The sequence below is a fragment of the Chionomys nivalis genome, chromosome 1 (genome assembly GCF_950005125.1).
Source record: "Chionomys nivalis chromosome 1, mChiNiv1.1, whole genome shotgun sequence".
Lineage (NCBI taxonomy): Eukaryota > Metazoa > Chordata > Mammalia > Rodentia > Cricetidae > Chionomys > Chionomys nivalis.
Genome location: NC_080086.1, coordinates 52,375,982 through 52,403,806, shown reverse-complemented (window position 1 = coordinate 52,403,806; position 27,825 = coordinate 52,375,982).

The following is a 27,825-nucleotide window of genomic DNA, read 5'->3' as shown; positions in this document are numbered from 1 at the left end:
GCTGGTCTCAGGCAGGAACTACTGTAATTACCATAATAACAGTGCAGTTGAGGTTTGGACTGAGCCGGACACAGGTGGTACCGTATTACCCCTACATGGTGCAACTTAACTTTTTAAGAACTGCTTAACATTTTAAGAAATGCTCCTGAAAAAAATAAAATTACAGATTCACAATAAAACAGATTGAGACATAAAAGACCTCTATGGGTCACAGTGTTGGATGAATGTACGTAGGCTTGAGAGAGAGAAAAAATATATATAGAGAGAATAAAGTTAATGCCCTTAAAAAGGGGGGATAAAGTCTTTAAAGAGACAGAGTACAGATAGTTATAGATTAAAAGAAATAAAGAAAAATAAGCCACGTAAAAATGGAAAATTCACACAGAGAGTCTGGATTCTTTGTTTTATTGTGTTTTCTTTAAAATTTTTGACTGTAAAGGAGCTAAGTGCAGAGAGACATTTCATTATATGGGCTGCTAAGCTAAACCAGAATGGATATAAGGGTATTATGATTTCAGAATATGGATCTAAGGATATGATGCTTTGGAGAGGGTCTTCTTTTGTTTTCACAGAGGATGAGACTCTGTGGATTGCGTCTATCCCGATATGGTATGATAGACCACGCCCTCCTGAAAGGTTGCTGTGAACACCTTCAGAAAATTACTTCACTCAACTGCAGACTGAGATGACCCTGACACACAGGTTATACCGTGAAAGACCTGAATAACAGTGCCCCCATTCAGCAGGAAGCAGTTTGGAGAGAAAAAACTGCGCCCATATTCCCAAATATTGTTTATAAATGTTCTTTTACATTTAAAGGGGGAAATGATATAGATATGAATAATTTGCATTGGTATAGATTTTAAGGTCAATTTTGTTATATGTATATGTATGTCTAATCTTGATTAAGGTATTGTGATTGTAGTTCATTTAAAAATGTAATGACTATAGGTTGTTAATGGATAATCATCAATAATTGTCAAGCTTTTAGTCATGTTAGTTAGATTTTCTAGATGTGCATAGATATATTTCACCTAGATAGGCATTCTTCATATCTTTCAAAGACTGCAGAATATGGCATTTAATGTTTTAATAACTTAGGGCTTTTTATGAAAATGAGACACATCTGCTCCTGACAGCACCAATCTACTTCAAGAGGAAGATGGGCATCGAAGAGGCTCCTTATGGAGTTGGTTAGCCATTTGGGCAAGAAACTGCTCTTGCCTGGACTGCTGCATTAACTGGACACAGAGAACCCTCAGAGAGAGGACTACTGAACTTGCCTAAAGGTGAGATGGTCTTTTGGGGTTCCTGACTCATGAAAGAGTCTGTGAGACATTCTGCAGGACACAGCAAAAAGTGACTGAACTGTCTTTGGAATTTCCTGCTTGATGAAAATGTCTGCTGGATACTATAGGCCTGAAGGCTGAAGATGGATGCCCCAACGGTACAAAAGAACTTTGGGTGACTGTCCAGGCAGTGAGATGTCTCTGTCATTTCTAGAGTTTTGGATCTCTTGTTTACTTAGGTAATATTATATCCTCTGGAGTCTTTGATGGAGTTGAAGAATGGATAGATAGTTATAGTTTTCCTTAGTTATGATAAGAGATAAAATAGATATAAATATTGTAACTGTAATTCTTGCTTGATAACCATTTTGTTATATGTAATTTTACTATGTTAAAGTTAAAGCCTTTCTTTTTTGTTTAAACAAAAAAAGGGGAAATGATGGAGGAGTTATTTTCATTTAATAAAGAAACTGCCTTGGCCCATTTATAGGCCAGTCCTTAGGTGGGTGGAGTAAACAGACAGAATGCTGGGAGAAAGAAGCCGAGTCAGGGAGTCGCCATGATTCTCCCACTCCAGACAGACGCAGGTTAAGATCTTTCCTGGTAAGCCAGCTCATTGTGCTACACAGAATATTAGAAATGGGTTAGATCAATATGTAAGAGCTAGCCAATAAGAGGCCGGAACTAATGGGCCAGGCAGTGATTAAAAGAATACAGTTTCCGTGTAATTATTTCGGGGCATAAGCTAGCCATGTGGGCGGCCGGGTGCCCGAGACGCAGCCCCGCCGCTCCTATTACAACAGAATCTGACCTCCAGGTTATTATGTTTCCCTGCTTTAGCTTCCCTAAGTAGGATTTCAGAGTCTCAGATAAAGGCCCTCCAGCAGGCTGTCAGATTGAGTCCCATTATTATGTGTGCATGTCCTGTGCATAAGTGTGCATGTTTGTGTATGTGTGTGTGCATGTGCATTTGTACATGTGTGCACATGCATCTTGTGAAACAAGATATCAACCTTGAGAATCATTTCTCAGGAGCTTCCCACCACATTTTACTGAGACAGGCTCTCTCCCTGGCCTTGGGGTTGCTGGCTAGTGACATTAGGATCCTCCTGCCTCTGCCTTCCCAGAACTGAGATAATAATCACACGCCTTGCCTGATTTTTTTACATGGATTCTGGTCAGGGAAGGCATTGAAATCAGGTCCTGATGCTTGCCTGGCAAACTCTTTCCACCTATCAGTTCTAGTGCTTTGAAAGTGGAAATTAAAATCCAAAATTCTAGTCTGAAAATCACCCATCAGCCAGTATTATGTGTGTATTCAAGGCAATATGGCATGATTATTATTATCATCACCACCATTTTTATTAATTTAAGACAAGGTCTCCTTGTCTGATTGTATTTCAGCTTGGGGTCCTCCTGGCTCAGCCTTCCAAGAGTGCCTTGTCTGTCTTTTTGCGTGATGAAGCGTAGTCACTGCAGCTGTTGAATGCTAGCTTTTTCATTTCCATGAAGAATGCATTCATGGCTTACCATTTTAGTCATGGAATAGTTATTTTAGGAAAAAATGGTTAGAACAACCAGAGAGCTGATGTAAGGAATTCTCCCCAGACAGAGTGCTTGTCTAGTGTTAGCTGGATGGAAAAGAACTTCACATCTCATTAGACCAATTTGTTGCTTCCTTTGACACTCACGTAGAGAACTAATTCATTCATTGAGAAAACTAACTCAATTCATTCATTCCTTTTAGTAAATATGCCAAATGTAAATAATGACATGTTGGCATATTTACCTAAAAACTGACTTTGTTTTGAGCTCAAGTGAGTCAATAAAAAATGTGCTCACTGAATGTCACTTTACCCTCCTGATACCTACGAGATACCACTCTGAATTTGCAAGTGTCCATGTCTACCTACACAACCCGCCCCCAGGCATGCTTTTCTCCTGTCTGAAACATGGCTCCTACCCCCTGATTCCACTCCTCTACTAACATAATATTTTTATTCAGAGCTCTACTAAATTACCTCTTCTCTAAGGATAGCCCTCTGACTCTACAGTCAGGTTAAAAGTTCATAGTACATGGCAGGGATCACCCGTTAGAGAAGGTGACTCTTCACTTGAGTTACTCCCATGTGCGACAGTGACCACATGTACCACATGTGATGCCCCCATAACACTATAATAGGGCTTACTAGCTCCCATCACTCAATGATGCTATAGCCATTGTAATATTATATCACGCCACGTCAGTCACCTGAATGCTGGTGCAAAAAAAACCACACTGCACTGCCAGTTAGACACAAGAAGAGTACATGCGTCTATATACCATACGGAAGGCTTGGTAATGATGATCAACAGCCATGCTACCGACTTATGTATTTACTACGCATCCTATGATTATTTTAGAGTACATACCTTTTACCTATAAAAATGTTTACTGTAAAACTGGGTGCCATATGCCAGCAGTACTCTCATACATCTGGTGTTTACTGAACCCCTTGATTGCATCATTTTTTTTCCTGGGCTTGATTTCATCATGCTGTGCTCATCCCGGATCCTGGAGCAATAGATTATATGGTACACATGCACTGTGTAGCCTAGGCGCACAGAAGATGGTATCATCTGATTTTGTCCTACACGCACTTTGAGTTGTTTGCAAGATGATGAAATTGCATTTCTGAGAATATATCCTCGCTGTATTTAACAGTGTGGTTGTTTAACATGCACACTTCTTTCCCAATAGCCTTTAAGCCCCCAGAGGGCAGGCTCCATGGATATGTGTGCTTACCATGCATCCCCAATATCTAGCGCAGGTCCTGGTGTGCATCAGAAAATTCATAGCTATACATTGAATTGGAGGATAATGAATATCATGTAGACCAGCCAGAGAGATTGTATAACTGAAGGGGAAAGTTCTGAATCAAGTGTATAAAGCTTCTCTTCATACCGAGTAGCACATTTGAGTATGTGGTTCCATCAGTTGGGGTCTCCCGATGCTGTTGTACTTTCAGAGTGGTGATGTGCCTGCAAGCACTGTAGTGTCCCTAAAGTCCCTGTCCATTTTTAGGCTCTAAGTCTCTGTTCAGGTTATGCGTGCTTCATAGTGTGTTGTAAAACACATGTTCTTGGGATGCTGTTTTATTTCTAGATGCCTGCCAAAGGTCTGCTCAGCCTGTCTGCTTCTGGAAACACTTTGCTTAGATATTTTTCAGAATTCTTCACACTTGAGGTTTTCCATTGCTACCCACTGTGAGAAAGGAGCATCCAGGTCAGAGAGATAGTCTGTCACTGCATGTGTGGTTCAGGGTCTCTGTCAAATTTATCATGCCCTAGAACTGAGCGGGCCTCTGCAGAGTTCTGATGGCTCTGTTCCATCGAGGATCAAGGACACAATGGGGAAAATGACACAAGATCTATTTGTGTAAAAAGCATCTCAGATGCGACTCTGCCTTTTGCTTTGGCGACACACATCTTTGCTCTTCTTTTTTCTTCTTCTTTCGCTCATTATTTTAGTAACAAACATGAAAATGGTGCGTTGAGCTATTTCTGGAAAATTGTTGACGCAGTTGAATACGTAATTTAAAATATACATGGACACAGTGGTGTGGGTGTTAAGAAAAAGGTGACTTGAACTTAATAAAATAAAGAAAGAAACAGAGAGCAAACAAACAGGACTGAGAACTGCCCACAAGGTCAGCAGGGCCCGTGGAGAGCAAAGCAAAAGAGGATAGTCAGGGAGGGCACAGCCTGCCACCCACAGGGATGTGCAAGTACAGGAGAGACTATTTTTGACTGAGACGGACTCTGCTGGGACTATTTAGGACAGAGATTCTCAAATGATGTGCTGGCCTTTCGACACTAAATATTTTCAAATGATCTAATTTACACTGAAAAACAATTTCATAAATAGACTATCCCTCTGAAGCTAACTCTCCACCATTTGCTACCTGGACCACTCTGTCTTAAGAGGTCTTTGTCAGTTAGCATCTATATGGATGGAACATTAAAATACATTTCATTCTGTTGAAAATTAAAATCTGTATTTTAAGGTATAGAACCTTCTACCAAAGAAAGAGTAAAAGCTACTCATTTTAAAAATTGCTATTGATTTTTTTCTAAGTGTTTTTCCTTTTTGAAAACTTCATAAACACTCTTAGGGAAATAAATAAATAAATAAATAATTTTTTAGGGGCAGAGGGCTTATAATGAAAACACAGGTGGCTACTTTATTCCTCGGTGCCTTTGATCTCACCAGTAGAAGAAATCACTCTTACTGAATCCTATATAGTTCCTAGAAGGATTGTCTCCAAATGGTAAATTATACAACTCATTACTGTATCTCATCCTCATTTTTCAAATCTGAATAGGCAAGATGAAAAATTTCCACTCTGTCAACCAATATGTTTTTTTTTTCTATTTTCACTAGATTTTGGCCTTGTGAAGGATTTCATATCTTCAAACAATATCTTTGAGCTTTCATGTCGGGGAAAATTATTGTCAGGTGTATGACTTTTGTTTCCGCTGCATTTGTTTAGCTCTGTGAAGCTGTGGTTGTTTGCTTGTCTAAAATACCTGATGGTCTAATAAAGAGCTGAACGGCCAATAGCAGTCAAGAAAAAGGATAGGCAGGGCTGACAGGCAGAGAGTTTAAATAAAGGAGAACTCTGGGAGGAGAGAAAGAGGAACAAGAGAGAACAAGGAGAGGAGGACATTGTGGGTCAGCCACTAAGCTGCACAGCAGGCCACGGAGAAAGAAGTAAAGAAAGGTATACAGATAAAGATAAAATCCCAAGGCAAGAGGTAGTCAAGATAAGTTTAAAAAAAAAGTTGGAAAGAGACAAGCCAAACTAAGGCACACATTCTTAGTAATTTATTTGGGAGTTGGGTGATGGGCCCCTCAAAAAGCCAAAAGAGTAACAAAGTCAAACAATACTGCCATTTCATGTTTTTTAGGGATTATTGATACCTACTCTATAAAATGAAGATATTACTAATAATGTGTTAATTTTACCCTCCCAATATTTACTTCCCAATTTATTCTCCTCATTATTTCTCTGTCACAATTTGAATTTTTCATACTTTCTATCATTTACTACCAAAAGAACGTGGTGCATCATTTCTTCTCTATACAGGAAGGAGCATGCAGCAGCCAGTGAGAAGATACATAGGCCATGAATAACGGAGGCTATGGGCATGCTACACGAAGTAAATCCTCTGGTGTGCTTTCATTCAGCATGAGTGAAATGGGGCTTTCATATTAATAAATTTTAGAATGGACTATGAGTCTTTTGTTAATGTATTTTCAGGTGTGTGTCTTGGTTAAAAGTAGGCTTGGATTATATAAAAAAATGTTCAAAGGTTTTCCAAGGTGATTCCACAGCTCTTGGGTTATAAGAGTATAGATCAAGGTCTTGATTAGGTCTTTGGCAGAGTAAGCCTTTGAGAATGACAGAAATGGAAATACATACTAATGAAGAAGATAGTGGAACTGCACGCTATGAAGAAGGCTAGTGCACCAGCCGGGATGTCGTGCTGGGAAAGTGGAGAAGAGAGCAGTTCTTATTCTTGAAGAAAGATGTCTTAGAATTCAAGAGTCACTGTGAAGTTTTTATGAGTACAAAAGAATCACAGATTTTCTCTGAAGGATCGTGGAATGGAACAAATGGGGTGGGGGATGGGGACAGATTAGGCAGGAAGTGAGCTGAGCAATTGGAGCTAGGTATCCAGAGAATTTCCACAGAGTTTGAGTGAGCTCCAAGGAGAAAGTGGAAAGAAACTCTAGTCTCAGGTGTCCGCAAAGGCCCAACTCCGGAACCATTTTTGTCTGAGTCTATCTATGCCCCTCTCTGGCTTAAGAGCTAAGACTTACTAGGGGTCACTTCCCCTTTTCTGTTGTCTCAATCGGTATTTGTTGCCTTGCTGAGGAACCTGACCACCTTTTGCCTGTATACTTACAAATACATAGTGTCTGTTCTAGTAGCTGGAAATTAATAGCCAGTGTATCTTTATTTCCCTGGTATGTGGCCTAGAGTCTTGAGCTGAGCAGCCAAAGCCCATGACGGCATTTTAAAATCCATCTGTACTTTTTCTTCTGCCTTTATCGCTTCCATCCTTCTCTCCTCCTTTCCCTCTTTCTGTGCCCACCCCACGCATTTTGCTTTGTTTCTTTTCTTTGATGAAGACAAAGCCGGTCTGTGCATGCACGGATAAACCAAGACAAGGTTTCCATGGAGCCATGGTGATCAAAAAGCCTAAAAGGGAGCAATACTAGAAATAATGGAGAAAAAGAAGCTATTTAGTATTTTTTAAATTCTTCCAAAGAAGGGAGTATATAATCTTTCTGAGGCGCAAGAAGAAAGAACTGTCAGCAATGTGTGTTAATTGATCTTCAACTGGAGTTCTTTCAGTGATGTCTGGCTGAACTTGTAAGTACAGGACTGTTTCCATTCCTGCCACCCCCCCCCGTAAGAATACAATCAAAACTAAGAATCAAATCACCACAGACCTATTTTGGATTGCAGTGAACAAGAGATTAGGGGTTCAGGGATCCATGTGAGCATTCCTCAGGCTCTACTTTGGAGATCACTAGTCCATAAAACACCTGTCTGAATTCAAACTCGTCATCAGAACTGGCGATCATTTTTATAGATCCGATGAGTAGTTTTGAGTACTGTTGCACCTCCTGTGGCTTTAGCTTAAGGGACTGCCAGTAATCGTAAAAATGATCACAGAAGTCCTCATTGTCTGTTATGTTCAGCAAGTCCGGTTTTATCCCATGCTTTTTCAGACCCAGGCCAGCTGGCCTTGGTGAGTTCCTGATAGAACATCCCCATTGTCTCAGTGTGTGGGTGCACCCCTCGCGGCCCTGAGTTCCTTGCTCGTGCTCTGTCTCCTGCTCTTGATTCGGACCTTGAGATTTCAGTCCGGTGCTCCAATGTGGGTCTTTGTCTCTGTCTCCTTTCATCGCCTAAATGTTTTTCTTTGGGTTCACCTTCTTAATTAGCTTCTCTAGGATCACGCATAATAAGCTCAATGTCCCCTATTCATGGCTAGAAACCAAATATGAGTGAGTACATCCCATGTTCCTCTTTTTGGGTCTGGCTCACCTCACAACCGGACTTGCTGAACATAACGGACAATGAGGACTACTGAGAACTCCAGAACAATGGCAATGGGTTTTTGATCCTACTGCACGTACTGGCTTTGTGGGAGCCTAGGCAGTTTGGATGCTCACCTTACTAGACCTGGATGGAGGTGGGTGGTCCTTAGACTTCCTACAGGGCAGGGAACACGGATTACTCTTAGGGATGATGAGGGAGGGGGACTTGATGGGGGAGGGAAATGGGAGGTGGTGGCGGGGAGAAGGCAAAAATCTTTAATAAATAAATAAATAAAATAAAAAAATGATCACAGAACTTAATATATTTGAAACAGAACATTTGAATAAAAATGATGCTGGTTACTTGCTAAGCTACAATCTGGGTTCTCCTGGTGAGTGGAAGAAGGTTCAGACTACTCCCCTGATAGATGACCTGAAAGCAGAGGGACCTTTGAAAGCAGAGCTCATAGTAACCATATTCATCACCCACAGACCTACTTCCCAGAATGCCAACTTCTTGAATGATACTGTGAAATGTGTCGGCCAAGTTAGACATTCTGCTCAGCTCTGTATCTGCTGGGAATGTAACTTATAGTTGGATTTGACGTGTCGTATGGGTGCCAGTCAGCCATTAGGTGTGTGACTTTAGAGTATCCTAGAACCTCTATTTTTAAGAGGACAAAATCTACCACTGTCCCTCTTCGAGTTCCACGCATGTGATCTTCCAACTTGTCCTTCCTGTGTGACTTCTTACATATGTTATATTCTCAGTGCTTCTTAATATTGACATAGTTGCATGGCCAATTTCATTCACTAGAAGAATTGAATGAGTTATATCTTGACTTCCACAACCGATCCATTCTCATGGATAAAACAGACTGATGACTAAGAATCAAATTTCCATAAGCATATTGAAAATGTCAGTGATCAAAGAGTTATCACAAAAGGGGGCGGGATTTAAAAATAGAGGTTCACATATGTCACAGAAAAGGCAACAAAAGCTCTAGTCTATGTACGCTCCAAATCAGAAAACATATCTAAGATTGCTTTCAGAACCCAAAAACAGCACTTCATTAACTGAGAAGCACTCGTAACAGATTTGTTGATGGTAATAGAAAAACTATAGAGAGAGATGTATTGACAAAACTGATAAGTTTAACTATTTATAGCGTCTTCACTTTATTAAGTATTTCACAAGTTTTTCATTCAATACTGAATTCCTCTAAATACATGTAAAACGTGTCTTGCATTATAAAAACTGAGATTTCCAGAAATATTTTAAGAATGCACCTATGTTTTCAAAGATGGATGACTTTCGGCTATTACTTTAGGGTTTAAGAAAGGTAAACAATTTTCTTCTTCTCAGAGGTGTGTCAGTTATAACAGGTTTCTGTGGAAGAGAAGTTTATGCACAGATATGCCAGCCACAATCCATGCCTCATCCTGATCTGTCAATGTCCCTTTAGCTACATTTGTGTCCCTCACACTCACACTGTTCAGGGAGTTTTTCTCAAGTGTCATACCTTATAATTTCTTCAAATGCTGCTCAAAGTCTGCTCATACTATTTGACCAACTTGCCCAGAGTGCCCAGGGTGTCGTGAGAACAGTTTAGCAGAGGGTCACTCACGGACCAGATCCGCAGACCAGGAGTGTGAATGCCCAGTTCCCTCACCTCCAGTAGACACAAAGAAGGTGTGCTTGTAAGACCAGGACCCACTTCATTACCAGGCTGAGACTAGGATTTTGCTATGGATCGAATCCTTGGTCGCTTCTATCTGCTGCTGTCTTGGTTCCTCTCCAGCTCTGCTTTCTCCGGGGAACATAATCTCAGTCACCTCTTAGCTTGACTCCTTCTCTTAAGCAGATTTTTGCTGAAAAGTACCTACTTTCAAGCAAGATCATTCACAGGTAATTTGAGCTTTGAATTAAAGAATCCGTTTTTTAAAAACTTATTTTATTTTTTTAAGATTTATTTTTATTTTATGTGCATTGATATCTCATCTGCATGTGTGTCAAATCCCCTAGAACTGGAGTTACAGACAGTTGTGAGTGACCATGCAGGGGCTGGGAATCGAATTGAATCCTGGGTCTTCTGGAAGAACCACTAAGCCATCTCTCTGGCACCACAGAATCCATTTTTGGAATTACAGTTCTGCCCCAAACAGTAAGGTACAATATTAGGTTTGGAGACTGTAAAGACAGGACCCATCCACAGAATGATTAGTTACAGAAAATATACTTAATTTGATCATTATCCATATACACATATAAATATATATATATTGCGTGTGTGCATATACATGATACGTGTGTACATGTGTGTAGAGATTAGAGGTCAAATATTGGGTGACTTCCTCAGTTGCTCTACACTGTTTTGTTTCGTTGTCTTTTTTTTTTTTTTTTTGGTTTTTTTTTTGAGGAAGCATCTCTTATCTTGTGCAGAAGTTAATGGTTTTGCTTGCCTGGTTGGCCAAGAGACAGACCCCCAGACATTCTGTTGTCTCTGCTTCCCAGGCTCTAGAATTATAAATATACAAGTAGGTACTATGGATTGAACTCAGTTCCCCATAATGCTCAGCTGGTACTTTAATTGGCATCTCTCCATTCCCTGGACCACTAATGTCAGAATGAATCATTGGCCCTTCCCTTGAGACCCCTCCTCTCTGTTCTCACCTCCATGAGAAAGGGAAACTGGATGTGTGACCTCTTTCTTTCAAACGAAATCACATGAGAGCCAACAGAGAGTTGCCAGGATTAGAAGCAAGCGTGTCTCTTTCTACTACAGAGGACATAGGCATCTCAAAACGAGAAATTCTTCAAATCCAGGAGTGTTCAGATGGACAGGCAACCCAGAACCTAGAAGACATGACAAACCACTACTTCAGTTGACCTCAATGACAAATTAGGATGCATATATATTTAAATTTGTCTATGCATAGTTAGTTATGAGTTAAATTTGTTTTTGTAGGTGAAAGAAACTTCTGATTTAGAAAACATATGTCTATGATATTTCATGAAATGCATTAAGTTTCATGGAATGCTAAATGAAATATTTTCTACTTTAGGAAGCCTATATTATATTTTGTACAAAGTATGAAGATATTATTTATTAATATATGGTGTTAGTATCAAGAGAAGGCATTGGGGCCTAGATAAGTTCATGGTATTAGTTTGGGTCAGAAAATGGAAATAAGTATTTTCAATTGAAAGACAAAGAATAGAAATTTGAGGGGTTGATATCAATTGAGGTACTCTAAGTGTGGTACACGAAGTATAGACGACTTTACAACTCTGTCCTCTGTCCTCTTCCTTGTCACACACAGAATCATTTTATTATGATGTAAACTGCTAGATTTTACATTTTGATGAGTATCCAGAGTTCTATAATCTTATCTTTTTTAACGGTCAATACTCTAGAGCAGGGGTCACCAAGGAGCAGCCAAATCTGGCCCACCACCTGTTTGTATAAAGTTTGTGTGCCAAGAATGGTTTTGCATATTTAAATAGAGACTATAAAAATGACTATTAATATGTCCATGAGAAGAGTTGCTTGAACTGCTAAGGACACTATCTCTTGGCCTGCCAACCCTAAAATATTTAGTATCTGGCACTCTGAAGAAATAGCTTGCCGATTCGTGTATGAATATATAGCCAAGAAAGAATTCTGCGTGGAAAACATTGTTACATAAGAAACAAGCACTTATCAAATATGTTCCTATATTTTTCACCAAGAAATACCAACCATAATGAAAAATAATTATATTTTAGGGGGGAAATGCTGGAAATTAAGAAACTATAATCAGAGGATAATAAAATTAAAGACTTCAGTATGCCTTTTCTCGCTTCTCACCTCTGTACTATAAATGAATAAATGGGAGTCACGTGACCCACCGTGAGGCAAGAAAACACACAGGACGAGTGCTTCCTTAGGTTTGCGTGACACCTGTAGCTTCTTGAAGCACTCTCCTGATGGTGTTTAACGTCTCACGGCCGTGTTATAGCAATAACTCAGGGTTTTTATTGCTTAGTGCTATGAAACTCAATTGTGTATGTTCTTTTTATCTTTCATGGCGACAGTTCCTCTACTCCTCAGCCAAGAGGTTTAGTTGAAAATCAAGAACTTCATGGATATGCTACTCTTGCTCAAAGTCTTTTCTGGCTGCGGTCAGCACTAGAGGCTCAAAGGGACCAAGACAACCATTAAGTTCTGCTTGTTTAGTGAGTCAAGGTTGTGATTTTAGGAGATAATCCTACATACGCTTGGAAAAATGGTCTTTTGAACATCTGCTGTGTGCAGCATGTATAAATATCCTCAGGAATCACTCAGCGCCTGCCAGAGAGCAGCATTCCTAACACGAGTGTTCTGCTTAAGATGTTCATCTATAGGCTAACAATGTGCACGCCAGGTAGAGGACTTAATTGCCGTGCACAAGGCTCTGCGTTCATTCTCTATATCCCCTAAACATAGCACTTCTAATGATGGCATTATGCTGTAGTTAGTAATTATACATCGACCTGGGATAAAGATCCCAATATATGCTCATCTTACTTAAAAGAATTTAAGTCCAGTGTTAGAGTGAATATTTGATCAAGTCAGAGGAATAATTAAAGGAGCAACATCAGCTAACTTTAGCAAGCACATACTGCGTGATGATTATGTACTTAGCACGTTGCCTGACTCAGTAACTCTGAGTGCTTATGACTTACAATTCTTATATTACTGTTTATTGATAATTTCTTACCATAGCCTGATAGTAATGTGTGGGACCTTTCCTCAAAACTATGTAAATATTTATTTTATGGATATAACGTTTTGTATTCTTATTCTAAACTCATAGGGTAACTATTCAAGTGTAGCGGCTCTCATTCTAGAATAGTCGTCTTATGAGTTTAGACCAAGACTATTCCTCCTACCCCTAACAACCACAATTCTTCTTTCTAATCCTATGGAATCAACATTTTTAGATTCTTTATGGGGAAAATTCAGTGTTTGTCTTTTGGGTTTTGTTGAGACAAGGTTTCTCTGTAGCTTTGGTGCCTGTCCTGGAAACTATCTCTTGTAGACCAGGCTCGAACTCACAGAGATCTGCCTGCCTCTGCCTCCCGAGTGATGGGATTAAAGGCATGCACCACTACCACCTTGCCAGTGTTTGTCTTTTGGTGTATGGCTTATTTCATTTAGCATAATGTCCTCCAGTGCCGTGAACTTTTCCACACATGATAGCATCCCACTACTCCTCATGTCTAAAGTTTGTTCACATATTTTCTTTACCTGCTGACACATACCTCAGTTGATCCTAGGATTGAGTAATGTATTACAGTCTGGAGGAACAACTACTTCGTTTTAATGCTGATTTCAATCTCTCTCTCTCTCTCTCTCTCTCTCTCTCTCTCTCTCTCTCTCTCTCTCCTCTCTCTCTCTTTCTTCTGGGAGCAAAAATGGCCAGGACTTTTTACAGTTCTGTATTGAGTTTTCTGAGTAATTTCCATCCTGTTTTTCCACAATTCTTAATAGTTTATCTTATTAACTTGATAAACTATATATTCTCATCATCCTTCATTGTAGTTTAGATTAGTCTGGGAATAAAATCCCGGCTAGTTAGCCAGAGATTCTAGATAGTGGCTGACTGAGATTTTTATCCTTTAAGTGGTTATTCAAATACCATTCTGAGTAGAAGCCATCATACAAACACATAATGGTATTTGATGACCCAGTGGTGAATAAAGAGAAAAAAGGGAGAGAGACCAGAGAACAGGGATGAGGGTGTCTTCAATTTCTATAACCACAGGCAGTAGATAAGGTGGGAGGTGAGTGATCTTTGAAATAAGCAGAAGTGTGCAGACAAAGGTGTAATCGTGGACCTTAGGGTATTAAAACAATACAACAAACACCAACAATGCACAGGCAACTGATGGAATTAAAGGGATGACTATGCCAGTATGGTAGCGGCATACCTGCTTGTAACTGCAGTCTCTGATGAAATACTAAAATTTGAGAGGATTTGCATTATGTAAAGAAAAACACTTTAGTGTTTCCATTGTCTTACACTGCTTCAAATTTAGATCCTCTGGGCTTGGCACAATTGGATCAAACAGTAGTATGTGTTTCAACTCTGCATGTGTATTGCCTGAATGCAAATGTTGAAGTCAGAAAGAGGGAGCACTATTTGCAAGAACTCATCATGTTTTCCACCCTCTACCAGTTGTATGTTATTGTCCAAAAATTCTAAGGGGGCATTTTTAAAACTATACACCTACGTAGAACCTAGTAAAATGTAAATTTACTGAACTTGATTCAGAAGGCTCCACAATATTAGATAAAATTGCAAAGTCAGAAATACTTCAGGGAGTGAAAAGTTCCCATGCATTACATTTTTAGAAGATACTAAAGTGATGGGGCTAAAAAGAATGGATCGTGAGTAACAAAAGGAAGAAAGGAATGAAGGAAGGGAGGGAAGGAAGGAGGAAAGAAGGGAGGGAGGGAAGGAAGGAGGGAGGGAAGACGGAAAGAATGAACTTGAATAAATGATGCTCAGGATATTAGAGTACTAACCAGAAGGCTGAGCCTTAAGAACTGCAGGCTACGCCAGAATATGTAAAAGGAGTTTTCTAAAGAAATCTTTCAATGAAAGGATTGAAATAAAGAGCTAACCCAGAAGAAATAAGGCTGAAAGTGGATGAGTCACTGTGCCTAGGGCAACAAGGAAACCAACTTGCAAGGGCCAGGCCATCTTCTGCCCCTTCTGACAACTGCTCTTTACTTTGAGATGAAAAGATGAAGTATGAAGCCCAGAAAAGTAGGTTGCAGATTGTATGAGGTTCCTTGAGCCACACTGGACTAAAGCTCACACGGATTTACAATTTGAGGCCAGTGTAATCTATAAGGAATTGTGGAGGAAGGGAGACAATCTAGGTGGTCAGAAATGAGAGGATGCACTCCTGGTGTCCCCACATATATTTTAAATCAGATTCTAGAAAAGACAGCAGATGAGAGGTTTGCTTTTCTGGGGTGGGTGAGATAAGCATGGGAGTGTCCTTCTGGTACTGGCAAGTTGGACATCTTGTAAGGCAGAACATTTTCTATGAAAAGTTGAGCACCTTGTAAAGCTGGGCAGGATGGAACGGTTATCACAGCAAGTCTTCTCAGTCAGACCCTGGTGTGTGTGTGTGTGTCTGTGTGTCTGTGTGTGTGTGTGTGTGTGAAAGAAAGAGAGAGAGAGAGAGAGAGAGAGAGAGAGAGAGAGAGAGAGAGAGAGAGAGAGAGAGAGAGACTCAGGAAGGAAATCGATAAATCGATCCATGAAATGGCTTAGATTTTGTTGTTATATTATTGTTTTAACATCAGCCAACAGCGGGTATCAGACTACTCTTAGGAACGATGTTTCCCCTTTGGATAGCATCTTACCCTGTAGTTCAGGCTGGCTCTTACTCACTACATTGTTCAGGCTGGCCTTTAATTCATGACAAACCTCTTGCCTCAGCCTCCTAGGGGCTGTGCTAACAGGCCTGCGTTGGCCTGTGCCTGGGAACATACTGACTTTTAAATGATGATGCTTAAAGAAAGACAACTTGTGGCTACTCTCTGTAGGAATCCATTTCCAACCACAGCCCTAGGCGTGCAGACTACAGTGTTACCAACTACTGAAACGAGGACACTTGTTTATCTGCAGGTGACAGATACTCGGGATGACATCTTCTTCTGTGGCAAGTATCAAAACTGAGGTAAGAGGAAAAAAGGAAGAAGAGTGAGCGCAGGGAGGAAGGACAGAGAAAGGAGAAGGAGTAAGTTGTGGAGTGGGGGCTGGGATGAGGATAAGAGGGAGGGAAGAAAAAAGGGAGGTGAATGGGCGAGGTCAGGAGGGAGAAGGGAATGGGTAGATGAGGAAGAACAAGAGGCTCTACCCACCTGCTGGCCTCATGACCCTGGAAAGTGACTTCTTTCCTTCTCTAGTGATCATTAACTCATAATGCTATAGCTAACCAATTGATGTTAAAGACACAGTGTCTCTCTTAGGGCTTTTGTCCTGTAATGGGATTAAATCTTCAGTGACTGTACAGTGACAACTGCTGCTGAGATGGCTAGTACAATGAGCCGGCCGTAAGAAGGTATATACAACAGGCATAGAGAGGTACGAGTATAAGCCTGCGCTAAAATCAATCAATTATAAAGACACAGAATACCAACACCCTCTGCTTGTAGTTCAGAATCAATCAGCCTATGATATAACAGTAAGAGGAGATTGACTTAAACGTCCTGTTTTTGTTCCAAGCAAGGAAAATGCTTCCCTCTTTACTGTACTAGAAATATGTGCTAGGGTAATTACTTACATTGAGTAAAATACTTTGAGGATATCCAGGACTGGCTTGTGGCAGCAGAGGTAACTAATATGTTGAAATGTCATCATTCAGGAAGTCATTATAACAAAGGCAAAGAAGCAAAGGGATTGTCCGGTGAGCATCACGCACCACAGTAAGGAAGGGGCAAGATCTGTGTACTGACATTGAAAGGTCACTCAGAACTTTAGCTGTGAAAAGATAAGGTTAGTGAGGGAGGCACATGCCTAGTAAGATTGGCATCCTGGGTTCAATGCTCATAACTAGAATGAACAACAGAGAGCGAGGCCCGCCATAGTGGGAATAGAATGGGTTGCAGCTTATGCTGAAAAGTATGAGCATTTCTGTTTGCCTGGAGATGCTTGCAATGAAAACTTAGGAAAAAACTAGGACCGGAGTTTGCTTGTTGGGAATGAGATATAGGCAGAAGGAACATGAAGGCTGGGGCAGGGTGACTGATTATACTTCATCCCTGGCTTGCTTCCCCAGTAGCTGACTCTGAGACAGTTGGTTACATGTGAACCGTTCATTCTGGAGACAATACCAAAATTAAGGCAGTGAAGGAAGCTGTGTCCCACCTGTAACCTTCTACAGACAGCCAAGTGCACCCAGCGGTCGGCAGGCAGGGGTGACGTAAGCCTGGGATTCATAGGAGACACTCAACTTCTCACAGCCGTAGGTATGGAGGAACAATCCCAGCATTTGTAGTGACACTTTCTGATTCTTGAACCAAGCAAGGTAGTTGGTTAAAAAAAAAAAAGAAAGAAATGAAATGAAATATATAAAGTCAAACAACATAACTGCTTGCCATACAGTACAAGCAACACTATCAGAATTGAACCTATTTCTGCTGCCTTCTTATGAGAACCCATGTAACTTCTCAGGAGATAGTACCTATCAGTTAAAGTCAGGAGAACTTTCTAGTAATTAAATTTGCAGTCCTGTGAGGCCTTGATAATGATCTATTATTGGCTTCAGCCAGCAAATAGCACTCACTGGAGGATCTGTGTTAAACAAACATTTATTGGGTCTTAAGTACGAGGTAATAAACAGGGTAGTTAATCTCCGAAAGTGGCCGCCAGAAGATGAAGTAGCTTGTTATGCAGCAATAAAAAAACTAAACAGCCCTTTACATAATTTTTTTATTTAATTCTCTCACTATAGTCTTCTTATGAAGTGGTTACCATACAGTAAGACACTAACGCGTGGAGTGGGTGGTCATTTGTACCTTACCTCTCTCTCCCACCAGCCAGTGCAGTACTCCTAGGGGAGCTGAATTGTATAATCAGAATCTGCATTTCAACAGTGATTTTGGATGCTTTGTAAAGTCCAGGAAGCTAGTTTTACAGCGATTAGTATGTTACTCAGCTTTTGGTTACTATGACAAATTCCCAAGATAAGCAACTTATGTAGAAATGGCCTAGTTTCCTTTCTATTGATGTAATACAATGTTCCAACTAAAAACTACTTAGGGGAGGAGATGATTTATTTTTCTTACACTTCCAGGTCTGTTTGTCATTGAAATTAGTCAAGGCAGGAACCTAAAACAGCAATCATGTGTTGTAGGAGCTGCGGGCTGCATTCCTGCCACCCAGCTCCCGGCCGCCTGGCTAGCTTATGCCCCGAAATAACAACACACAAACTGTATTCTTTTAAACACTGCCTGGCCCATTTCTATTAATGTGTGTAGCACCTTGAAGTGCGCTTACCAGGAAGATTCTAGCCTATGTCCATCTTGGTTCGGAGCTTCATCGCGTCTGCCCTGGCGATGAGTTGCATGGCATCCGTCTGAGGCATCTTACCTTACTTCCTCTTCCTCCTAGCATTCTGTTCTGTTTACTCCACCCACCTATGTTCTAACCTACCAGGGCCAAGCAGTTTCTTTACTAATTAACCAATGACCTTCCTCCATCAATCATGGAGAAATGCTGTTTGATGACTTACTCACTTGCTCTCAGAATCATGTGTAGCTTTCTTTCTATCATCTATCTAAGTAACTAAGATGTATGTATGTATGTATGTATGTATGTATGTATGTATGTATCTATCTATCTATCTATCTATCTATCTATCTTACATCCGAATCACAGTTTCCCCTGCCAGCCCCTTTCCTACATCCCCTCTGACTTTCCATCCACTGTTCCTCTGTTTCTATTCAGAAGAGGGCAGGTCTCCGATGGATAGTGACAAAACATAGCATATCAAGTTGTAGTAAGACTAAACACCTCTCCTTGTTTTAAGGCTGGGCAAGATAAGCCAGAATGAGAAATGGGGTTCCAAAACACAGTAAAGGAATCAGAGACAGTCACTGCTCCCACCGTTAGGTGTCCCACAAGAAGATCAAACTATCTGAAGAGCAAACTTTCTTATACAGCCCAGGACTACAAACAAAAGGAATAGTACCATCCACAGAGGGCTGGACCTTCAGGTACCAATTAACAAAACAATTTCCCTGAAACATGCCCACTTGTCAATCTGATCAATCTCTCAGTTGAGACTCCCTCCTTGACTGACTTTAGACTGTGTCAAATTCACAGTCAAAGCTTACTAAGACAGAAAACAAGGTTGATCTGACCTCGTCATTTTGCAAGCTTCGGAATGGGCTTGATGCAGTCAGATCAACCTTGTTTCCTGTCCTATAAGCACACCACAGTGAATCACATAAAAGATAAAGCTATAAGTTCCACGCCCAGGGGGCAGCAAGCAGAAAGAAGCAGTCAAAGGTGCAGGAATCCCACCTTCCCCAGTGGGACTGTTGCCTCTGGTGAACCGGTGGTCTCACCTGTTAAAGGTTCTGTGACTCTCAGTACTACTAAGCTTGGAAACAAGTCTTTAACAGATGATCCTTTAGGGAACATTTAAGATTTAAACCCTTTGTTTTGATTCTACAACTAAGAAATATGATTTGTTTTTATCCCTAGTGGGGGGAAAAAACGGCTCACTTTTAACCAGTATTTAATCTCATCTGAATTGAATATTTCAATTCGTGAAGCCATAATAAACTGAGTTATCATCAATAACCAACATTTGTTGATGTCAGCATTTTTTGAAATGGTATGTGAAATAATGTTTGTGTGAGGAGAGAAGCTTGTTTAGAACGGAAAGGTTTCACTTCCTCAGATTTGAGCATATTGGCCAGTATTGTATGCACAGTGCCTTGATGTCCTCGGTGACCCTATTAAGACTAGAGTCGTTCCATTGTCTTCAGCTCATTTTCTGAGCCACTCAGAGTGGAGAGGCACTCTGCTGTGAGCTGAAACAATGGTACCTGAAAACATGAATAATACATCATACTAACAATGCTTTTGGAACCATTATGGTGCCGAATATTGTATCAATCCATAATTTGAAGATGAGACTAAATGGATCTTTCATCTGAAAGAACTCCTGTGATGTGTCAATTTATACCTGATATTAATAAGAATATACTATCGCCAGAAATCCACATTAAAATATTTTATATAAGACACACTTGCATTAATAGATATCTGTCACTTGTTACTAAATACAGCTGTTCAAAGAACCTCTTAAGTGCTTTGGAAATTTGTTTTTGAGACTTTGACATTGGATTGAACAAAGAGTATTCGGGAGCCAATCTTTCATGGTGAAAATGGACAGAATGGATGAAATACTGTATGTTGCTTACTTCATTTTTGCCAGGTCAAATTGAAATTCCCATCAACATTTGACACCCCTCACATGGCCACATAATGAACGAGTGAGAGCCTAAATATGGACATTAGATATTTCATTTTCACTAGACATTATTACCGTTTACTGTGGTTCAACTTTGGAGACTTGGCGTTTCTTTTCTGAACATCCTGATCTTTCATTATGAACCTTTCCTGTAAGAGGGGAATAAAATAAGGTGGTTCACTCAATTATGAATCATTCTGGATTATAAATTCATGGATCATTAGCCATGAATTCAACAAGTACACAGTGATGTGTTTGCTCTGAAAATGCTTCAGAGTGGTGAAGTAGTACTTTAGGAAGATTAAATTAATAAAACGAATTGAGTAACTGTTCCATATCAATGAAATATGGCCCCCTCACCTAAGGGTAAATAAATAAATTCACTGTTTACATTGTTCCCCTTTGACTTCATTTTCTCCATCATCTTCAGGCTGACACTAACTGTTCCTCCATTTGATGGAATCAATATTTTAAATATGAATCAAAATGCAAAGTAGGGGGGGCTTAGGCACACATAAGTTTGCAGTAATTTTTTTCTAATGGCTTCTAGTCATTTGTCTTCCTCTGAAAGGCTTTTGACTTGTAGAGGAACCAGCATGCTTCTTTTCATGAAAGTTGTATTTTGGCTTTGAAAATGCTCTCCCAGTGTTTAAACAAAAGAAGCTGAGAGCAAACCAAGTGGGAAAACTTCAACCTTTATCGTCGTTATTGTTGTTATTGACACTGTTTTGTTGAATGAATCTGGAGCATGGTCTCTAGGCTGCTTTGGTATTACAATTGCCAGAAGATTTTTTTTTCTCTGAAAGTGTTTTCATCATTTGATCTCTGCCACGCTTGCATTTTCTATCCCGCTAAGCATCTCTTGATCAGATGGTTGGGCCAATCTGAACAAGTGAACTTGTCAAGAAAAGGTTTCAAGTGACTTGCCAGAATACTGAAGCACAAACCAGACTAGGAAGTACATGATTAAGCAATTAGATCAATTTGTTTTCTTGCTTTTTAGCCTTCGTTATTTCCATGCACACTAATGCGTTTTCTAAAATGCGCACAGAAATGTGTAGTTGTTCGGCCTCTTCACCAAAGTGTAAAAGTTCTGAACTACTTCCAAACTTAAAGCTCTCTAGAACCCAAACTGCCACTTAGAGAAATGGGTCAAAATTCTTGAACAAAAGTGAAATTACTGTACACCAGGTTTGCATTTCTCACTAACAAATGCAATTCATAATAGGGCTCAATGTTTTTTTCTCCCCCTGAACACTGACTCAGAAATGTGGTAACTTCAGCTAGGGAGCACTGTGCCCTTCACCTATAACATGTTGGTCGTCTAGATGAAAGAATTGGAGGAAGGAGCTGGTCAAGTAGGGTGTTGGTACAGAGCTCACCAGACTTGCCTTGAGCCCCAGAAGCAGGCGCCAACATCACATGAAAATAGGGGTGGTGGTGCATGCCTGCAATTCCAGCTCTCAGAGGGAGGAGGAGCATCAGGAGGAGGTCCATACTACTCTGAGCTACACGCTGAGGTTAGTAGCAAGCCTGGGTTAAAATGAGTCCTTGTCTCGAAATATGTTTTGAAAGTAAAACTTAGTATTCATGAAAAACAAAAATTAGAACCACAAAGTTAGTTGTTATTCAACAAACTTGAATATCTCCAAGAACAGCAATATACCATCTTTCAATCTGCCAGACTGGAGGGTTTGTGTATTCTTGACTCTTTAGTTACTTCACATCTTAATTTATCTGTGCCAACATTTGCTTTACCCTTTCTTTTTTCCTTTCAGGTCGCATGTATGCCATCTTTAAATGTATTCCTGTTTTGTCACTCGGCAGGCAAACCCCTTGCTCTGTAAGCCCCCTCTGACCCTCCCCAGCCCTTCCCCTCCATCACTAATACATTCTGCCATTACTTCCAGGTCAGCATCTCCATGCTTTTCTACGCACTCTCCCAGCTGATGTCCCACATCCTTCATCCCTCGGCATCTGAGCAGAACCACCAGATGACAACTTTAGGATCATAATGCGGATTAGTTATGTTCTCACCATTTCCCATTCCATTAAATCATTGTCAGGACAGTGGATTCATGCGGTGCCATTTCCTGTTCTCATTACAATTTTTGTCACAAGAATGAGGTATCAGGATTGCAGTGCTTAGAATAGCCTTTGAAAAATCATACTTAGCGCAGCGGCTTTGACCTAGTTTCTGCTCTTCTGCCTTTCACTGGGCCCTGCCCTTCCTCTTCTCTCTGCCTGCTTATGGCTTTGCCAATTAGCAGATGGCAATTTAAAAATCGAGAATTTGGTAAAAGTCAAGAAATCACACAATAGGATTGTCACCTTTTTATTTCCTGGAGTAAATTTATTGTTCGCTATCCACTCTCCAGCAAGTTAGGCAGACTGAGTGGTCTTTACTTAGGCAGATGACGCATTTATCACCTATATTTTCATTTTATGTTCTCAGCAGCTTAAAGCACAAAACCAGAACTTGTTCTTGAACTAAAGCAAAGAAATCATTGTTCACACTTGGTGTTTTTTTTTCTTTTTTTTTATGAGTCCAAATTTATGTTACTTGGGGAGTGCGTATTGTTACTATTCAAATAATATGAATAAATTACTTTATTTCCCCTCCCCGCTGATCCTAGCTGCCTTTATGGGGTTTGTTTTTCAATTGATGGCTTTGTTCTTCCAAGACAGTTAGATGTTCTGTTTGGGTTCAGGTGGAAGTCTTACAAACACCAAGTGATGGTTTGTTATCTAACTGCTCCTGCAGCTGTCTGTCAGCTTCCTTGTGGCATAATAGCGGTGTGTCCTGCCTGCAGTCACTTCAGGGTGCTGTAATTAGAAGCAAACTTCCCTAGACACCAAAGAGGGATGGGCATCTCAGAAATGCTGCACAACTATTGGTCTTCCCCTTTAGTAACAGACAGAATTGCATTTGTTGGTTTGGTTATTGCTCACCAAGAACAAGACATGTTGGAGAAAATGGTGATCGTTTCATTGGTAATAGATCTAGGACTCTATCGGTGTGAAATGTTTGAATGCTTACTATGTATTCATAGAGTCTCCAAATTCAGCACACTGACTTTAATGGTCAGCATTGTTCCTTTAAAATATAGTCCCAGAGTCTGGTTGCTTTCTCTGTATCATTTTCTGCTTTCTAATTTATATTTGTCTTATATTTCTTTTCAAATTATATATTTTTCTTTTTTTAATTAGGAAAAGGTCTCTGGAGTCAAGGCTGCCCCTGAGTTTTCTTTTTTTTTATTTTTTATTTTTTATTTTTATTCTTTTTTAATTAAAATTTCCACCTGCTCCCTGTTTCCCATTTCCCTCCCCTCCTCCCAAATATTGCCCCCTCCCCCCACTCCCCTCCCCCATCCCCACTCCTCTTCTCCTCCCCCCACCCCATTCCCCCTCCTTCTCGACACTGAAGAGCAGTCCAAATTCTCTGCCCTGAGGGAAGACGAAGGTCTTCTATCTATGTCCAGGAAGGTGAGCGTCTAAACAGGCTAAGCTCCCACAAAGCCAGTTCATGTATTAGGATCGAAACCTAGTGCCATTGTCCTTGGCTTCTCATCAGCCTTCATTGTCCACCATGCTCAGAGAGTCCAGTTTCAACCCCTGCTTATTCAGTCCCATGTAACCAGTAACCAATAATGACCTTAAACTCTTGATCTTCCTTGCCCCCAACTTCCAAGTCTCATTTCTGTCTCCCTGGACTTCACAGTATCCTGTGGCTATATCTTATTAGAGTAAAGATATTGAGTTCTGAGGCCTAAGACTTAAGCCTACCCAGTAGATGAAAATATAGATAGAAAAATACAGAAATGTACATGTCATATTCCCCTTTAGTTTCCCTCATATATGATAACACTACCATTCTTTTGATTTTGTCACAATCTAGTACACGGGTAGACATAGTTCTGAGTCCACCAATCATTGCATTGGACAACTGCAGATCCAAAGTTCTTACCTCTGAGGTTTGTCACTTCAATATCCCAGTCACTCTGCTGCCATGGGACAAAGCAGTCAGGAATTAAGTCCAAAATCTCAGTTCTCCATAATATCGCTAGATATGAACATTAAGCGCTGTGTACAAATATTAGGATTTTTAAAGAAAAGTGATCTTGGAAGATTATTCTCAACATCCATGCAGAAATGAGCTCACGAAATGTCACAAGGCTTTCTGCTGCTGTGGGCATTATCTATAAACTGTAGACACAAACTGACACACAGGCCCCGACTGTGGTAAATTCTTAGTGGTGATTTTCTCTTAAAGCAAGGAAACGAGTGGACTCCTCTTTATTTCTTCCTGTACTTTTTTTTTTTTTAATTACTTACTGTGACAAAGCTTGGCTTTCTTAGGGACAAAAAGATTTCTAAGAAGAATGAGTTCATTAGCTTCGCAAGGTGCCTTATTTCACAGCAAAATAAAACTTGGAAAGACACAGCTGCCTGCCTCCCCCTTACATTCACTTCTAAGCCTGTTTTGTGATTCATGTTGAGGCTCTCTCTTGTCTGGCTTTCTGATAGCTATAAAAAAGACACAGTATATGAATCTCCTTCGTTTTCCTCAATGAAAAATATTTCCTACTTTTACTTCCCCATTCTCTACCTTAGGGTCATGAATGACTTGTCTCCAGTTTTCCACGCAACACTTTTCTTCTGAGCCGAGTCAGGTCTGCAAAGGACCCATACGCATCCCCTGCATCCATTCCCTGAAGCATCCTAGATAAGGAAGGGGACGCATGGTAAGTTCCAAAGCCTTTCACTGGAGGCTTACTCTAGCCATCTATTTGAATAAATGAGTTCATAAGGAAAAATGCAGTGTTAATTTCAATTCGGAAGCAATTATGCAAGATTTAACCAATGCCTTTTAAATTAAAGATTTCTGTACTTATTCTGGCTAAAATAAAACGATGATTTTCATTTTTTCAAAACTAAATACAGCCCGAGAGAGGACGGCGATAATATTTACAAGCGGTTATATTAGAAGCATATTTCTACTTTTGGAAATCAATATAATGTTAGAACACCCTAAATTTCCACTGGCATTCAAATAAGCTGCCTGTAATTACTAATATTATGGTAAGGGGATTTTTCTGCCGAAAGCATGTGCCCGTAAGATTCTAAATTCAGTGTAGAAGGATGGTTTGGCATGGCAGAGCTGTTGCTTAAAACATAATACCGAGGAAGGAAACCAGAGAAAGATGCCGCCATTAAAATTTCCATCTAGCCCGTATGTTCACACTATTAAAATGGACTCAATATTTTCATCTGTTTTCCACACACAAACCCTGTGACTAACCACCTCAGCTCAGTTGAAATCACTCGAACCCTAACATTGAAATCGAATGCATGTCATTTCCCTTTCAAATCTATCTAGCTTCACAACTTCTTCTTGAAAGCTGTTTAAGTCTTTCATAGCTTTTACATCTGATTTGAGAACTTGACATACAATTCAAATCTTAGGACTTGAAAGTTTCAGCTAGCGGGAAAAGATCGGAAGTCCTTGGAAACTCTTTCAAAAAGTTCATTCTCTTTAATGTCCAAAGACGAAGCTGACATCTGAAGAAAGAAATTAAAATAACAATAAGCCCATTTCTCTCATTTGGGCTCTAGGTGGGGCAAAGATGTCCTCTCAAATGGAGATATCTCTCAGGAAGACATCAGAATTCTCTCTTGTCTGGGGAAGATTAGAAAGACTACCACAGGAAAGCAGACCAAAGGAATGATTTTTATAAAAATTAGCAACTCTAAAATCAGGATAAGAGCCGGAAGCATCTGTTTGCAAATCTCGAGCCCAGCCATCGGATGCACAGCTCAAACTCCCGTGTCAGAAGGTAGAATGGTACCTTCTGCAAGGAGCCTTACGAATAAAGTGACTTAATCCATATGCAGGGTTTAGCAGAGTACCTGCCATACCAAAAAAAAAAAAAAAATGTATCCATCATAATTACTGCCGTTATTACAAATAAAAAGAAGTCTTCATATCTGGCATGCTCAGAAGAGAGTTTTCAGATTTGCATATGCAAATGGCAGAGTTATTGACAAGTGTGTTTAAATAATTCTCCCCATCTTACTTTAATTGGCTTTCTGTAAGACTTGAAATTCTCGACTTGGCTTCTGAACGGCTCCATTTTCCCAGGCCATGGCTAAGCTGCTGCTGTTGTTTTCTAATGAATTAATTGCTGCTTTTTGGATCTGAGCAGAGGAGAGTTGGGCCAGTGTATGGCAATGCAAAAAGACTAGTCTTTCAACTAAAAGGACCAAAAAAAAAAAAAAAAAGCCCTTTCAATTTTCTCCTATGCTGCCTTAGATGCCCTAGCTCTTTTGTCTCCCGTCTGCCTCCTGCTATGACAGAAAGAACTTTGCTTGAAAAGTTATATAGATAAGGTAAATTCTAGATCTGTCCAATGGTTACCATAAGCACAGTTCAGAGAGGAAGAGGATCCGAAAACAGAATAGAAATCAACAAGACTCTTGAAAATTACTTCCAAGTGCAAATCTACCCATCCACCATCACGTTGCCCTTGCCTGGCTTTGAGCAGTTATATCTTATTCTTATGTGTTAAACACTTACAGCGGCCATCTGAATGGTTCCTTTACTTAATCTTCTTATTTCCAGAGGCTCCACGAAAACAATTATTAACGTCCCATGCCGCTGAGGAGGAAGTGGGGGTCCTGAAGGACCGGAAGACATGCTCTGAGTTTTCCAGCTCCCGGTCTGGGGGGTAGGGGGGCAGATGCTGAGGCGGATTGGTTCTGATCCCTGACCTTTTCATCAGCATTACTTTACATACTTTGCCTGGGTCTCCAGGAGTATACGTTTAGGGAAAAAAAAGTGAATAATAGGCAGGAAAATTTAATCCATTTACATGTTTTAATAGATAGTTATGCTCCTTTCTTTTGATTTATAAAAATGAGAAAGAAAAAAAAATGACTTGTCTTTTATGATATTGTTTGAAATTGCCAATACTTTTAATTGGTGACTCTGCCCGTGAAAGTGCTCCAGGGTAAAGCGAGCCCCCTGTTCCTTTGTAATTGCTATTTTCCCAGCAATGAGATAAGGACAATACGGGCTGCAAAAAGAAAATGCTGATTTGGAGAAACGAATGTTCTGAGTTTTCCGTCTATTGACCTGTTCTCCAAAAGAAGGTCTCTATTCTAAAGGATCTTTTAAAAAATATATTATTCCATAAATAGGAGTTGATTCGTCTCAAAAATCTAAAAGGGAAGAAAAATTATTTTCTCAGAATTCTATGATGCTAGATAAATTGCCTCTTATCCCATGTCTGAAATGTTTTGAAACCTGATGACAGTAAAGAAGAATTCATTTAGATTCAATTGGGTATTAAATGATAAATTTTCTATTTGCATAAGTTTAGCTTCTTTAACTTTAGACTTAACATGTC